Raw genomic sequence first — 15,305 nt, forward strand, 5'->3', positions numbered from 1 at the left:
TGGGTAGTGCTTTCCATCTGATAAATCACCTTTAAACTGGTGCAGTTGTTTCTAGTACAGACCATATACAAGAGGTAGAGCAACACAGAATGGTTTTTCAGCACAGGCCAGCCTATCATTTTAACTTCCCAGCCTTTGAAAATATAAAATGCTAAGAGAATCTATCTCGTAAGATTATTACTGTGCTCACTCCCCTAAAGCAGCCTGAGTGCTGCACGTCTGCCTGTCACTCTACCGCACTATTCCTGCATCTTCAGACATTGCATAAACACACCAAAAAAACGTGAACAGAGCAGGTATTTCTTCCCACTAGGAGTCAATAATCAGCAGCAAAACAGACAGGACACCATAGAGTGACTTGTGCAAACTGCACACAAAGCATGGGTTCTCTGTATCTGAGAACTTATATGGTCTTCATCACCATAGTATCTCAGACCTCAGTCATTAAAGGGTAGAGTAGGGAAGTCTTATCCCCATTTTACAGATGGGGAACTAAGGCCCGAGGTAGAGTAAGTGACTGACCCAAGGAATCTGTGTCTGCACTAGGAACTGAAACCGGGTCTCAGTCCAGTGCCCTGTCCACTAAACCATCCTACCTCAACCTCAGCACAGGGATCTGGCAGGATTCTGAAGAACCCCTGAAGGGCAAGTTCCCAGGGACCCTCCCAGCTGGGAGAAGATACAACAATGGGGAGTTTAACATTAAGCAGGATTTGTAACATTACAAAACAACAAAATGGTGGTGAAATGCTCCCTGCTGTATTTGACCATAATGGAACTCAGCCATTGAGTGAGGGGCTTGCCTAATCTCTGGGGTCTGAGGGTGCTGACAGGGTTAATTATCTCAGTGATGGAGTAGTTTAGATTCTTTAATCTAGCAGGAAGGAGTGTGTCTGACTCTTTCTCCTCGTTTCCATTGCACTGATTATTCAGCATCTGAATCTATGTTCCTTGAAATGTTCTCATGATGCTCAGCAAGGTGCAACAATGCCCATTGCTGTACAGTGCGTGCCTCAGATCCTACTTATAAGTGCAGAGAACAAGAACAGACTGAAGAGAACAAATCCTCTCTGCCAGTTGCAATGGCAGTTCTGGTGCTGTGCAATCCACCTCCTGCCTGGAATGGCCCTTCCCTTCACAGCAAGGCAGCTGGAAGCTACTCTTTTGTGATGCTGCTCTCTCCAAAGCTACATCACCCCTGCACAGCTGAAGGAACAGAACAAAAGAGACAGCTGTCCTTCTGCTACTGCGTCAGAGGCTTTACATCGGAGGAGTCACTGGCCATGCTAATTGCTGAGAAATCCTTATACTAATTGTATGTGCAGAGACAGCTCTTCTGTTGGTTTTTTTCTTCCCCTTCCACTTCAGGCATCTAGTAATTCTTGCATTCCTCCATCACTGCTCCCATGCTGTAATTAATACTTTTTGGCCTGACCATGTCCTTTAATTCATAAATCATAGAAGTGTAGGACTGGAAGGGACCTTGAGAGGTCATCTGATCTGGTCCCCTACACTCATGGCAGGACTAAGTATTATCTAGACCATGCCTGACAGGTGTTTGTCTAACCTGTTCTTAAAATCCTCAAATGATGGGGATTCCACCACCTCCTGCTGACACATCCCAGAAGGATGAATGGGTTTGGAATGGATTATTGGTTCCCAGTGAGGCCAGTAATTCAGATATCGAAGATGAAGGCCTCTACATTTCTGAGAGTCACACATGGACCAAATGAGGCCCTTGCATTTTTCAAGAGCTGAAATAGAGCTCGGGGGATGCCTTATAGGCTGTGGCAGTCAGAGCACATTGATGGGGTCTGTTGCCTCCTCTGCCACTGACCTGCTGCATAACCTTGGGCAAGTCACCTTCCCTCCTCTGTCTTCCCCTCTGTAAAATGGGGGTGATAATACTGACCTACCTCACAGGGATGTTGTGAGTAATTAGTTTTCATTATTTAAGTCTTTTGAGGTCCTCTGATGAGAGATGCTGGAGATGGGAAAGCCACAACTGTTTAAGAGTGGGAGATGTAATGCATTGCAGTTTTGTCATAATGATGCATCCTGCAGTAAATCTCCATTTGCTGGGGTTTAGGAAAAGTTGTGAGGGGAAGGAGATGGAATTATAGCTACATGGCTCCAGCCCCCAGCACTCCCACCTTCTGCTGTCCCAAATACATATTTTTAAAAAATCCCCATCTCCCTCAAAAAAACAAACAATCCCTCAGCTCCAAGCCACTTTGCAAACTGAGCACAAGTATGTGATCTCACTTTGCAGGTGACCAGATCCCCAGGCCCACTTATTCCAAAGGAGGAGCAAATAAATAATACACAAATAAAGGTCAGCTGAGTATAATCCAAAATGAGGGAATGACTGCACTGCACTGTGTGTGATGTACGCCCAGAACAATGGAGAGGAGAGAGTAAGAAATGAGCCAGTTAAGGCTTTCCGAAATCCAGAATCAAAGAGGCTTGCTGGTGGCCTCTGGGCCATTTCAGACTCAGCAGCGAAGGGGAAGAGTTTGACCAGCTGAGTTACTGAATGCATCTCCTGCAGGGCCCCCTCCCCGAACTGTCACAGACTCCTCAGAGCACAGCAAGGGAGGAGCAGACCTGGGCAATAAAGGGATGGATGAAGTCACAGACTCTGACAGACTTCTGGTACGCAGACAGTTTTCAGGACAGAATGAGCAAAGAGACTGTGCAGCAGGTTGGAATCCAGCATAAGAGTAACCAGACACTTGACGCCTCTGGGCATTTCTGTAAGAAGGATCAAACTGACGGGACAAGGCACTGGCCTCCTGGTTTAGCAGTTAAGCAGGCCACAGAGAGGCTTTTTTTAAAATGAGCTTGCCAGATAAAAGAGAGAAATCGGGACAAAAGGTGACAATTCTGGTGTGGGATGAGAATATGCAGAGGGGAACGATACACATGTTTTGGCCTGGGCACAGTTTGGTTTTAAGGTCCCTAAAAGTAGTCAAAGGATTCTTGGGTGTTGCTACAACCCCAGTGGGCACTTGAGGAAAGTTGATCAGGGGATGTTTTTATGGCTATGAGAAGTTTGTAAGGCAGCCAGGGCCTGGATAATGGGGGGTTTTAATTACGCTGATACTGACGGACAAAATAACTGTGCCGAAAACCCCAAAAGGAAACCGGCTGCTGGAGGGGAGCGCAGGCTCGATCCATACACAGTGTGTTAACTCACCTGAGTAGTCTGAAGCCTGTGCTGGCCCCAGTGCCAGGAAATGAGCCGAGTATGATAAATACAGTCGGGAGGCATCTGGAATCCAAATGTTTACAACATTGTTCAATTTCAAATATCCATGAGAATCAAAGCGCTAAAGGAGGTAGCCGCAAAGCTTCTGGTTTTACGGGGCTGCCTGTGAGGAAGTATGAGGTGCCCTCAGGGACTGAGGCTGGGATTCCACCACGAGGAGGAAAGGCTGCAAATGGTGGGAAATATTTCAGGGACTGTTGCAGAGATTTGTAGAAAATCTCTTGATGCATCAGGGAACTGAACACAGCTCTCCAGCTACAGCCCCAACCACTACACCAGCCTGCCTTTTTCCTGAGGGGGTGACGGCCACAGGCTGTTTGTTGTCGAGGCTGCTGGAGGCTCAGGGCTCATCCCTCTGGGGAGAAGGAGGCGTGTTGGGGAGAAGCTTCAGTCTTTTCTACGGCCAGTCCCTGGAAACAGCAAGCTGCTGGTGGATTTGCCTGCATTCCTCAGCCCAAAGCAGCAGGAAGCTCTGTGTAATTTAGGTCCCCTCATTAGGCTCCCCTGAATTTTCTTCTATTTTATTTGCAAGGAAAAATAATAGAAACAATTCGGGGCTTAGGGGAGCTTAACGAGGGGGCTAAATTACACAGGGCCCAGTAAAATAATAGTATCCAGTGAGTTCTCCCAGGGGCCATTTGCCAGAGCGTGGATTTAGTGAGGCTGTTTACACACACACCTGTTGCCAGCGGCTGCTTGCCATAGAGTCACAGCAAAGAAAGTGGAGCTGATGGCAGGCCTGTGTGTCAGTGCGGCACAAAACCCTGGCTGGCTAAGTGTGACCAGGACTGTGCTTGATGAAAAGGATGGAGGATGAAGCTAGGGCTGAGACGCGCTTGATTTGCTACCAGTGTAACCTGTCCCCCTCTGGGCCCAACCCACAGAGATATGGGTCTGGTACAGTTCTTAGTTTGAGTGTCTGGGTTATAGAGATTCCTGTGTGCAGCTGAAGAGGTCCCCAGTTCAATCCCCTTGGCCTAGTGTGGGCCAAAATGGCAGCCACCCATATGCGGTGGCTCATCTGGGATTCAAACTGTTGTGGGCCACACGTGTATGAGTTGAGCTTCCCCAGCCCTGAGAAAGCAGGTAACCCCGTGGGCAGTGTGGACTAGCGATCCCCAGCCCACAGAAGCTCTGGGTGTGTTACAGCTCTTAGCTCAGGCTGTGACCACTTATGCTTTTAGTTCTGGAGGTCACCAGTAGCTGTCCCCCAACATTGTAACTGGGGGCCCCCTGCCAACTTTCTTTCCCTCCAGCTCCATAATGAGCACATTGCAGGACTGGGGCCTCGGGCTGTGGCAAGCCCTGTGTCCTGGGAAGGCTTGAGGTGAGGGTGCAGAAAACCTACTAATTTGTTTAACAAAACTCCCCCCATGCCTCAAACTCAAGAGGGAGGCAAACTATCCTGGGGCACTCCCGTGTAAATGCTAGTACTTGGCTCCTGGGGAATATGCTGCGTGCATGAAGAGCCGAGCAGCGTGTTTGGCTGGTGTCATGTGAAAGGAGGCCTGGGGGCGTACAAAAGCCTTTTAGAGCAGCTAAAGAGTATCCACTGCTAGGATTGTTCTTTCTTCCTTTCTGTACCTTACATCTGGTGCATCCCAAAAGCAAATAATTTGATCCTTAAATGCATTGTGTTTCTGGGATAAGCATGTCTGGTGGGACAGGTTTAGCAGTTCCCAAGAGGAGGGTGAGTTCTGTGAGAGGGAGGGAAAACTGCTCCCCTGTTTGGTGCAGCTCTGGGGAGTCTTTCCCAGCCCCTCCCTGCTATCAGAGCAGAACTGCCCCCAGCTGTGAGAGTGCAACAGCTGGTCAGCGTGAGCTGATGTGGGCGGCCAGGCAAGGAGGCTCGGGTGAAATTACAGGATTTGTGGTCTTTTTATTGGTGGGTTTGGTCTCCTGGGAGAGGTGAATACAACTTTATGGTTTGGGTATTCAGCAGAGTTAGAGGGGGCTGGGATTGCTCTCAGCTGGAGGAAGAGCACTTTCTCACTGGGGCTCATTAGCCTGATACCGCTTCCTTTTCCTTTTCAGGGGTTATGTACTGGATCCCAGGCTGGCTGTTGTCTGAAGTCTGGAGGGAGCAAAGGATTCTCTAAGGACTCTGACCTTGTGGGAGCAAGTGACTGGTAGGAACTGTTTTAATCTATGAATAGTTGTGGTTTTACTGCCTCCATAGGTCAGCCTGCTGCTGTTGGGTGGAGATGGTGCCTTCCTCACTGGGAAATGTTTCTTACCCAGGGTTAATCAGCTAAGCCCTGCCCCTGCACTGAACTCTGCGTGTGCAGACTGCTGAGCCTGCCTGGACCCCTACTGAAGTCAATGGGGAATCAGGTGGGTTTGGGGGAGACCATCTGTGTGGAGCTTGTTGCAGAGCTGGGGCCTAGGTTTGTTCTTTAGGTGTGTGCTTGTGTTATATGCCTGATCTAAAACATACAGGGTGGTCAGGCTTCATAGAGCAAGCCCCCACTCGCCCACGTAAAGGTGCTGAACTGCATCAACACAAAATAAATGACTGAGTTATTCTAACCTTGCTCTGAGGGGTCCTCTCCAGTAGTTCTAAGCTCTTTCTAGCCATAAAACACACACGGATGTGAAGGACAAAAGTTCTCCAAAGAAAGACATGCTCAGTGTATCTACCCCCCACTCCCCATCCAAAACAGCGATTCAAATCACAGTGCTGGGGCTGCTGTGTTAATGTGACATGGCTCTGATCCTGCAGATTTGCAACTGGAAGCTAAGGGAAGGGTCTATGTAAATCTCTGCAGGATCAGGCCCTATGTTTGTATCGGTGTTTGACAATATGGTGGGACCTAGGGAGGGTGAGAGTGGTGCTGTGCTGGGATTGTTGTTAATGTGATGCAGCTTCTGGTTGAGGCTGCCAGCTAGGGACGCTCCTTCGCTTTCGGTAATGTTCAGACAAAGCTGGTCCTCCGCTGTTTGCCCTCTCTTGAGTCAAACTTACTTTAATATGGATGTGTTGTATATTACTAGAGTGCTACGCACATGGATTTTAAAGCAAAGGCGTTTGCCTCCTATCCCAATGCTGGGAAGGGATGTTCCAGGGCAGCTTGGCATAAACTTCAGTCTCCAAATGGCCAAAGCCCTGGTGTGTCAGGTCCTGGGCAGCATGATGTGCTTTGGAGCACGGCTCATTGGGGCAGTGTAGCTGCGGAATATTTCCCTTTCTTTATTCTCTGAACTGCTGCCGATCACGTAAGGGCAGGGCCATTCTGTGAAGAATGGTGCAAAGGCTACTAGGAAGGTTGGAGACTCAAATGATGCACTGAAGAAGCAAAGGGGCTGTAATGCATGTGGCCATTCTATGCTGCCATGTGTGATTCTTCTGGAGGGACCAGCAATTGGAGGAGAATAAAATCAATTTCCAAGCAAGTGTTTTTACTAGCTGGTAAAAGGTGCTTTTGAACAACACCCCTTACCTTCTTCCTGGTATTTCTGGTGTTCTCTGTTTTGGATAAGGTGGGGAACCACTTTATTGAAGGGGTGTGGCTGTGAGCATCACTCGTACTATAATGCATTCCATGAAATTTGGGGCACTACAAATAGATGCATGGGCAGCAGCCCTTTTAATTACCCTAATCTCTTGAGGGAGCTGGGAGTCTACTTTCCAACGCAGTGCAGATGTGAAGGTAGCAGTGCCTGTCTAGAACGGTCATGTACTCAACAGCCAGGGAAAGTTAAACTGGGAGATGCTGTGGCTTGTGTCTTTTCTGCATCCAGTGCACTGACGAAGTGTAGCTTTATGGGGGAAAGGCTCTGAGCAGTGCCCAGGGTTTGATCGGGAAACACTATCCCACTAGGAGGGTGGTGAAGCACTGGAATGGGCTCCCTACGGAGGTGGTAGAACCTCCATCCTTGGAGGTTTTTAAGGCCCAGCAAGACAAAGCCCTGGCTAGGATGATTTAGTAGGTGTTGGCCCAGCTTTGGGCAGGGGGTTGGACTAGATGACCTCCTGAGGTCCCTTTCAACCCTGATCTTTTAGGATTCTATGACCCTCAGTACAGCCCCTTTCAAAGTTGAACAGAATGTGGTATATTGCAGATGTGGAAATATATTGTATGGAGGGGATTTTCAGGCTGGAAAGAATTGAACTTGGTGATTATGTATGAAAAAGGGATCGTAACTGACTTCACCGCCAGTCATTTTCCACCAGCCTCTCAGCAAAGTTGTCTCCCAGGCCCCTTTGTGACTGTCTGCTGGAAATGTGATGTTAATCATGCTGCTGGCCTGAGACTCACAAGGACGCTTGTTCCAAACTGAAATCACTTCTCTGCTTTCTGTAGCAAGGAGTTAATGTTCTAGCCTGCTTTCCACTCGGTTGTCGTCATCCTCCACCAGGGATGACACCGAGATGGTTGTTAGTCTTTGTCCTCCGGCAGGAATCCCAGCCCATCTTAATTAAAGAGGCAAAATGCTACCCAGTGTAACAGTCACAGTGCCGCTGCTGCTCCTGGCCACTCTGCTCTGTGGCACTGGGCACTAGAGGAGCTGGTCTGGTGCCGCAGCTGCTTTAAAGTTGAAGCGTGACACATTCTGTTATTGCTCATTTGCTTCATGATTGAAATTCTGCTCAACTTCCGCCTCCAGTTGGTGGGGAGAATGGGGGAGTGCTGTTGCTTGCTGAGAAACTTCCTATCCCTATACTAGGCAGAGTAAGGTAGAAAAGAAGTGAAGGGATTGTGAGGAGCTGGCTGGCATAGCAAGTACAGAAATGAATCTGGTTGAATAATCCCAATGCGTGTCAGAAGCACCACTGGGGAGTGGTTATGTGATAGCCACCCACGCACCTGATTCTCCAGGTGGAATGCCACAAAGAAAAGGGCAATTCCTCTCTCCGGTCACACCTACACAATGCCTTGCTCTCTAGTTAGCATGTATTCAGCTCTTAAATCTTTCACTATGTGTGAGAGGGGATTGCTTGGCCCAGAGTCCTTCATATGAAGTATTAGTCCTTTGTGACCAATATGCAACATTAAAAAGGCCTCAGGCATCAAGTGTGGTTGAGACCAGTTTGTGTGTGGGTGTGTGTGAGAGAGATCATTTACAGTTGACCTAAATGAAAATCTTATACGGTAGTTTGCGAAATGGCTAATGCACCATAGACAAAGCATAGTGTCTTTGTTAAAGTTTAAAATACTTTGTTTCATTGTATTTTTAGGTATAGGGCCCCTTAAATAATTTACCACTGTGTATGTACCTTCAATCACAGCTCAGCTGAGGCCTTGTGATGTCTGGATCTTGTGATCAATGAGAGAGATCAGTGGTTTGAATACAAGATAAAAATGAATCAAAGCTCTAGTGAAGTAGCTGTCCCAAAATGCCATGAAAGAAAGCTAGGTGAGGTCTGTGCAAATCTTCCTTGTTTGAAGATGTTATCAAAATCTCAGCAGCTGGTGAGTCTCTTTGCAGGAACTGAGTCTGATGATTGAATTGTCTGTGTGTAGTTGAAGGAATCTCTCTTCTATGTACTTGGTAAACAAGAGCCAAATTCAGTAACCACTCTGGCTTGTGTACACAGCAGAGACACATGGAGTTTGTGGGGGGGGGAGGGGGAGAACAATTTGCAGAGAAGGTGGAGAGATTTTAGCCATTCTCCCCAATAAAATAACATGTTACAAGGCAAACTCTGCATGCCCGTACACAGCTTAGCTCAGAAGCAGTAATTAAAAAAAAAAAAAAAAAAAAACTTATTGCGAAGAGTTGTGAAGTTGGCAAAAACTAATGGGCTGTTCTGGGTTGGGATCAGGTCCATTTTTTTCCCCTCTTTTTAAAAGCAAAACAAAACAAAAACCTCAGGCCCTTTGAATAAATGGCTTTAGTTTTCTCCCACCTTTTCAAGTTTCTCTATCTGCCTTCTCCTTCTCTCTTGCAGGCTCCAGAGACACTTTCCCAATACACCCACCTCCCTTTCTGAACTGGAAAAATACTTTCTGAAGTAACTTTCTGTATTGCTCTTTTGGGAGGGCTTTTGTTCCCTTCCCTGGATGCTGTAAGCACAGAGCTGTCTGAGAAGGCACTTTGAGGTAGAGCTGCTGGCAGCATTGCTTGAATTCAAAGGCTCCTGAGGCCGGAGGAGGGAGGCCTTTATAAAGAGTTAGTGAGGATGTAGTCCAGTTTCCCTCCTTATTGGAGATGGGCAGCTGGTGGAGAAATGCCTGATGTTTTTGGGGAGCAAGGGAAATGGGTATCCCCATATCAGGATGTGTCTGAGCTTTCCTAGTCTAGAAAGGAAGATGAAGTGAGCTGTAGCTCCTGAAAGCTTATGCTCAAATAAATTGGTTAGCCTCTAAGGTGCCACAAGTCCTCCTTTTCTTTTTGCGAATACAGACTAACACGGCTGTTACTCTGAAACCAAGGATTATTGAGTGGTTATGGTGTCAATCCTCAAAAAGAAAAGGAGTACTTGTGGCACCTTAGAGACTAACCAATTTGTGTCTCCCAAGCCCCAGACTAATTCCATGTGTGACCCTGGGCAAGCTATGTAGTCTCTCTGTGCCTCAGTTCCCCATCTGTACAACAGGGATATTAGCACTGCCTTACCTCACAGGGGAGGGGGTGAGGATAAATGCATTAAAGACCGTGGGGCACTTTGGAGCTGTAGTGAATACATTCAACAGCACCAGTATGCTCTCTCTTATTCCAGTCTTGGGATTCTTTCCTGACACTGTGATTGCTGTTAATCTGCTGTTTGTTCCACAGTTTTGCAGTACATGTGGATGAGGCTGACAGCCCTATACATCTTGCTTGCAGTGCCAATCTGCATGAGTGCCCTTAGAATACTTATTATAGGTTTTCATTTAGCTGGAGTGATTCATTCTCTCTCTCTCTCTCTCTCTCTCGTTCATGCTGGCTTTCTGAAAGGGGCTGAAATCTAATAGACCGAGACAATCATCAATATGAAATATTTCATACATAAAACATGCAGCAGCTAGTCTTGGCCTGAGATCTAGCTGAATGAGGTTTGGCTGACAGCGACTGAAAGCAGTTGTCTGTAAACAGTCTATAGAGATGTCCTCTTCTCCTAAGCCGCAGTTATAAGGCAAAAGAGGGCACAAAATGAAACTTATCAAGGAGCTGTAATAATTCAAGCTGCCTTGTGCTGATCTCTTGGCTGCCCTTATGGGAATAAAGCCTCGATTTCAAAGGACCCTGACTCTCTCCTTACGCGGCAGGAAAGGTGGCCCTGCCAAAGCTGTTGTGGCATGGAGAAGTTGGCTGGGGGTGAAGATCTCGTGGGTGGCAATGCCAGCAAACGCTGGGCAAATGGAACAAGGGGGCGCTGATGTCAGGTGGTTTTTTTTTTTTCCCTAAAGGTGCTGATCATCTGCAGCACCCATTCACTTCAGTGAGACATGTAGGGTGCTCAGCGGCTCTGCAAATCGAGCTGTTAGAAACTCAGGCAGAAATTCTTTAAGAACAACATAGGAACGGTCCTACTGGATCAGACCCAAGGTCCATCTAGCCCAGTGTCCTGTCTTCCAACATCGGCCAATGCCAGGTGCCCCAGAGGGAATGAACAGCACAGGGAATCACCAAGTGATCCATCCTGTTGCCCGTTCCCAGTTTCTGGCAAACAGGCTAGGGACACCATCCCTGCCCATCCTGGCTAATAGCCACTGATGGACCGATCCTCCATGAACACATTTAGCTCTTTTTTTTTTTAACCCAGTTATGGTCTTGGTCTTCAACATTCTCTGGCAAGGAGTTCCACAGACTGACTGTGCTTTGTGTGAAGAAATACTTCCTTCTGTTTGTTTTAAACCTGCTGCCTATTAATTTCCTTTTGTGACCCCTGTTCTTGTGTTATGAGAAGGAGTAAGTAACACTTCCTTATTTACTTTCTCCAAACCAGTCATGATTTTATAGACCTCAATCATATCCCCCCTTAGTCGTCTCTTTTCCAAGCTGAGAAGTCCCAGTCTCATTAATCTCTCCTCATCTGGAAGCCATTCCATATCCCTAATAATTTTTGTTGCCCTTTTCCGAACCTTTTCCAATTCCAATATATCTTTTTTGAGATGGGGCGACCACATCTGCATGCAGTATTCCAGATGTGGGCGTACCATGGATTTATACCAAGGCAATGTGATATTCTCTGTCTTATTCTCTATCCCTTTCTTAATGATTCCCAACATTCCGGTCGCTTTTTTGACAGCTGCTGCACATTGAGTGGATGTTTTCACAGACCTATCCACAGTGACTCCAAGCTCTTTCTTGAGTGGCAACAGCTAATTTAGACCCCATCATTTTATATGTATAGTTAGGATGATTTCCAATGTGCATTACTTTGCATTTATCAACATTAAATTTAATCTGCCATTTTGTTGCCCAGTTCCCATGTTTTGTAAGGTCCCTTTGTAACTGTTCACAGTCAGCATTGGAATTAACTGTCTTAAGTAGTTTTGTATCATCCGCAAATTTTGCCACCTCACAGTTTACCCCTTTTTCCAGATCATTTATTAATATGTTGACTAGGACTGGTCCCAATACAGACCCCTGGGGGACACCACTATTTATCTCTCTCCATTCTGAAAACTGACCATTTATTCCTACCTTTGTTTCCTATCTTTTAACCTTAGAGACTAACCAATTTATTTGAGCATAAGTACTTGAGTGCCACAAGTACTCCTTTTCTTTTTGCGAATACAGACTAACATGGCTGTTACTCTGAAACCTATCTTTTAACCAGTTACCAATCCATGAAAGGACCTTCGCTCTTATCTTTGCACAGAGAATATTCCTTAATGATTCTGTCAATCACAGGCTACTTTATGGTCAGCTCGTACAAAGAGGCATTCACAGAAGCCATTCCAATGGGCCAGAGGTGGACGCTCTGCATTTCCATTCAGGCTGTGACCTCCTTTCAGTGGATCGGCTTCAAAGGGGAGATCAGCTGAGTTCTAAACCCAGGAGGTGGCAGGCAGGGCTTTGGTGGTACAAGGGGGCTGGAATTCTCAGGCCTCTGCCAGGGGTGCAGGAGACATTTTAAAGGAGAAATATTGTGGGGTAGAACTGACCTCCATGCAGGGAGCTAGCCTGCAAGGGATCTCTTTCCTGCTTAAAAGTTCCCCTGTAGCAGGGGACCACAGTCTTAAACTCTCATTCAGCTGTGAAATCATCACCCTTTGCTGCATGCAGTGCAAGTCTCAAAGCCGAAGGACAGCAGCTACCTGCACTGATGCTGTGACTGTCCGTGATGATGGGCAGTGTAGCACCTGCCAACGTGACTCAGTGTGAGCTGGTACAGAATGTCCAAGGGGAAGGCCCCAGAGGAGATGCAGTAGATAGCGCAGTTTTCCTCCTTGTTCTAGGGCATCTGTCCTAGTGAAATGACACATTCCCAGAACTCCATCCTTACCAATGTGTGACAAGAATAACTTGGGGTTTTATGGTTGTCCTGCTAAGATCTTAATGCTTATTTAATCAACGCAGTTCAGACTGGAGGGAGGGTGCAAGTACATTCAGGTGCTTAATGGACCATTTAAAAACTAATACCAGACTCCCTGACAACTAGTCAATTGTTTTAGCTTCTTCCCACATGGTCTACTCATTTCTCTTCTCTGTCATCATCCACTGTCCTCTCTCAGGACAGTTTTGAAAGACTTGAGCATAATTCTAGTGACGGAATAATTACAGTGTTTGTAAGCTGGAGAAAGCTGTGAGTAATTATGGCCCAGTTGCAGATGTAACATCTATTTACATAGGCTTAGATAGGTAATCACTAGATAAAATTGTCCATCAGCAGCACATAATAAAATGCAGAGCAACAAGGAAACCTCTGTGTTCAGACTGGATTGCTGCTGGTCCCAGCACAAGTACAGGGTCTAGTCTGAAAGACTTGACTTGACCTGGTGATTTTCCCTGGAAGAATGTTGTCCTTTGATAGCTTGCCCGGATTAATTGGAACACAAGCATGGAAGATCCTACTTCCATGATCAGCTTCTCTTCCTTAGCAAGGAATTTCCTTTTGTGCGCACACGTGTGTGTGTAATATATATATGAAATGCTTTAATTTTTTTGGTGTTCATTTTTAATTCATGCCATGAACGATCCCTAAACGCATTTGCACGGCTTGGAATCAAGCAGCTTTTCACCCTCAATTTAAAAAAACCACAAGCTGCTGCTGCCATCTGGTGATAGAATAAGAAAAGGTTGCAAAGTGCTATTTGCTCGGAGGACCTGGGGGAGCAGGAAGTACCACAGGTATCACTGCATCAGATTTGCAGCTTGAAACAGCAAAGCACTTTTTTAATGCAATGGTAAATGCTGTTTTGAAGCGGCCTGTATGCCGGACTGACCGACTTACTCACTGGGTTTATGCTTTGAATTAAGATTAAGGTGATTATTCTTTAAAAATTCCTAATATAGTGGTTTACATTAGTTTGATATCTGCTTTTTACCTTTTAAGTAGCTGGTTGTGAGTAATTTACTTAAAAAACTGATTGCCTGACTTACAGCTTTCCGAGGAAACAGAACCGATACGTTCCATCAGAACAGGCTGATGTAGCCTGAACAAAGCACTAGGCTATGTACTGTAGGAAGCGATTCTCCACTGGGACTGGGTGATCGAATAGGCATCTTCCCTCTTCATTGACCTTGATGAGGCTTTGTTAATATTGCTTGAAAGCAGGTGCTAAACTAGACAAATTACTTTAGCAATTACACTGGCTTTCCTCATTAGTTGTAATTAGTGTACAATGAACACTCCAGTGCTGTAATAGCCATCTTCTGAAAGTAATGTAAACAGCACATCTGTGCAGAATACCCACAAGAGAAATCTCTTCCTAGCCTGCTGTGTCCTAAGACTTACAAAAACAAAATGAGAAACTAAGTACCCTAATGGGGAGGGTAGGGGGAATTCCCTCATTACAGCCCCCTAGCAGCTACATTTAACGATTCCCACAGAGAATTGTCCTGATTTTTGCCACTTTCTCCTAAATCCTGTGTGCACGCTCACAAATCTAGACAACACCACAGAAGATAAAGTTGGCATCTCAGCATATTGATCCAAGGAGTAAAAAATATTTCCATCCCCTTAAAGGTCCCATCTACAACTGGAGCCTTTTAGCAGTGTTTAAAGCAACTCCTGAGAAGCAGAGACCAGACCTGCAAGAAACACTGAATTATAATGGAAATTCTCTGCATACTGCATACTTTAAAGACTTCCCTTGTGAAGGCATGGAGCTGATCATAAAACTTTAAAAGGGTATGTGGGGAAAAATAGAATTTAATAAAATTTTAGTTTATATTTTTTTTAAATTCCTGATAACAGGAGGGTTATTCAGAGCTCTTTCCAAAAGATCTGATCTTTCTCTCCTTTCAACAACCATTGCTGCCCCAGTACAGTTTATATTGCAGATTCATAGAATATCAGAGTTGGAAGGGACCTCAGGAGGTCGTCTAGTCCAACCCCCTGCTCAAAATAGGACCAATCCCCAACTAAATCATCCCAGCCAGGGCTTTGTCAAGCCTGACCTTAAAAACCTCAAAGGAAGGAGATTCCACCACCTCCCTAGGTAACGCATTCCAGTGTTTCACTAGATTGTTGTAGCTAAGACAACTACCTATAAAGTGGGAAATATCTCTTGTTCTGAAATCTACTGAATGTGCCAGAATTGCAGCGGCTTCCTCCCCACCCCTTTTAATGATTCGTCACAAATGTATTCTGATTTATATTTTACATCTGAAAACTATTCTGTGGATCCAATAGTCCTGGCAGCATCAGGGGCCAGTGTCTCCACTGCCATGTTTCTTGTGCCATCATTTACACTCGTGCAAAGTGACTGTGAAATTGCAGCCTTTTAACACCCATCTTGCCCTGGCTGAGATAACTGTGCACACATGGGGCAAGGCACCAGAGAATCAAGTCCTAAGGGAGTTACTGTCTCTTTAGGTTACAAATGAAATACATGGAGACAGGTGTACAGCACTTGCAGTGACGTGGAAGGCACTTGTGGCAAGATAAAATAACCAGGCCCCGAGGGGAACCCTTTTGTCTGCTGTTTCCTCTTTT

The 15,305-nt window shown here is 46.0% G+C and overlaps 1 protein-coding gene across 5 annotated transcripts in view; it reads left to right on the forward strand.

Moving 5' to 3' along the window:
- Positions 1-15,305, forward strand: part of ZMAT4 (zinc finger matrin-type 4) — a 424,404-nt gene that overhangs the window by 358,211 nt on the left and 50,888 nt on the right. For all 5 annotated transcript variants that reach the window (XM_073325308.1, XM_073325310.1, XM_073325309.1 and 2 more), the window contains one exon: positions 5,306-5,400. The gene's annotated coding sequence lies outside the window, so the exon portion shown is untranslated. The remainder of the gene's footprint in view (positions 1-5,305; positions 5,401-15,305) is intronic.

The sequence above is a fragment of the Lepidochelys kempii genome, chromosome 26, assembly GCF_965140265.1.
Source record: "Lepidochelys kempii isolate rLepKem1 chromosome 26, rLepKem1.hap2, whole genome shotgun sequence".
NCBI lineage: Eukaryota > Metazoa > Chordata > Testudines > Cheloniidae > Lepidochelys > Lepidochelys kempii.